The sequence below is a fragment of the Hyperolius riggenbachi genome, chromosome 5, assembly GCF_040937935.1.
Source record: "Hyperolius riggenbachi isolate aHypRig1 chromosome 5, aHypRig1.pri, whole genome shotgun sequence".
NCBI classification, from domain to species: domain Eukaryota; kingdom Metazoa; phylum Chordata; class Amphibia; order Anura; family Hyperoliidae; genus Hyperolius; species Hyperolius riggenbachi.
This window is the reverse complement of record NC_090650.1, coordinates 26238891-26240550: the sequence shown is the minus strand read 5'-3', so window position 1 is coordinate 26240550 and position 1660 is coordinate 26238891. Positions and strand designations below refer to the sequence as shown.

Below are 1660 nucleotides of genomic sequence, written 5' to 3'. Positions count from 1 at the left end.
AGAAAAGTACTCCATAATTTAATCAAAATTTTCAACTGGGGCACAATATGGCTTTTATAAAGTAGTCTAGTCACTTGACACTCCTACTACATTCGCTGTTCAGAGGCTCATCTCGGACATACAGAACCTTCTCTCCTTCCTGCCCACATCATGATGCTGGTATTACTTTTGCAAAACTTGATTTTAAAAATTATTTGAACAGTGCAAAAAGTTTGCTGCAACTCTTTTTTATTTTTAAATAGTTTCTAGAATACTAGCCCCATAAATATACCTATTCATCATACATGGGTGTCTCCACCCTGGCAGAGCCAGAGGTCCGCCCCCGAGGAATGGAATCCAACTTATTAATACAGAAATGGGGCTTGCGCACATATGCAATCTGGGGTAATTGGATTGTACTACATGGGGCGACTGGTCCTCTATTTGCAGCCTCCGTTTCAGGTCCAGTGCAGCTAATTTTGGTATTTTATGTGTTATTACTTGGAAATGTTTTTTTTTTTTTTATATTTCATATTTTTTCCACTTTTCAAAGCCAATCCCAGAAAGCGTTTCTCTGTGGATGTGGCTGACTTGTTTGTTCACTTCCACGCAAACTACAACACGGAAGGAAATGCAGTGTAATTATTTTGTGTTAATATTTTGATATTGCTATTTTATTTTGTAATTCTTGCAAAATAAACCAGAGAATGAGGACTTTGTAAGAAACCAAATGACTGTGGTGTGTTCTCTAAAGTTTTTTTTAAGGTTTTTTTTTTTTTGCCATCACCAAGGGTTAGCTTACAAAAGGGGTATGTGCAAATGAGGCAGTTGGACATCGGTGTAATACAACCAAGGCTAAACAGAAGTCAAAACACTTTTTATCTGGCTGAGCATACAAGCCTGATAACACCAGAGTGCTGAAAAGCAGAAAGCTAATGATATCTTTTTGCTGGGAGCTAAATGGAACCAGATTTTATGTTGCCCTAATATGGCTGGTGTGTGAGCTTCAGAGATCAGATTTGACTCCTGCAAGTGAGAGCTAAGGGGCCCATACACTGGTCGATTTGAGCCATCGATCGATCGGAAATCTATTCTATCGAATTAATTAAATTGATCGATTTGCGGCCGATTTCGATATCTGACTGGATGGAAAATCAAGGTTTATCTGCTGCTGGCAGCAGATCGATGGCCCAGAGAGTTGCATTGGATCTAATGGTCCAATAATGCATCTAGATCGATTTCCAATAGATTTCATTTTGAAATCTATTGGAAATATGTTCCTAATATGTGACACACATCAAATAGATTCCCGTCAGATTCAACTTGACAGGCGTCTGACAGAAATCTATCTGATGGTCGAATCTGCCTCAAATTTATAAGTGTATGGCCACCTTAATGCTAGGTATACACCATGCAATTTCCCATCAGACCGACAGGATGAACCAATTATTTCTGACATGTCCGATCTGCTCCTGAACAATAACAGGATCAATTTTCAGATCACTTCTGCACAAAATTGATGCTGTTATCGACCGGGAACAGTCAGATTGGACATATTTTAATCTGCCACCAGATCGGCCATTAGACAGATCCCTCTCTGATCGAATCTGGGAGGGACACCTATGCACTTGAGGGGACACCGGCCACAAGGTCCTTCAGTCTTTGCAATAGCGGATGCCAT

At 39.9% G+C, this 1660-nt stretch overlaps 1 protein-coding gene across 2 annotated transcripts in view; it reads left to right on the top strand.

Moving 5' to 3' along the window:
• The window catches only part of LOC137519575 (tumor necrosis factor receptor superfamily member 16-like), a 71328-nt gene extending 70624 nt beyond the window's left edge, over positions 1 to 704 (top strand). For both annotated transcript variants that reach the window (XM_068238548.1, XM_068238546.1), the window contains exon 6: positions 1 to 704. This exon is cut by the window's left edge. The gene's annotated coding sequence lies outside the window, so the exon portion shown is untranslated.
• The last annotated feature ends 956 nt before the right edge of the window (positions 705 to 1660 follow it).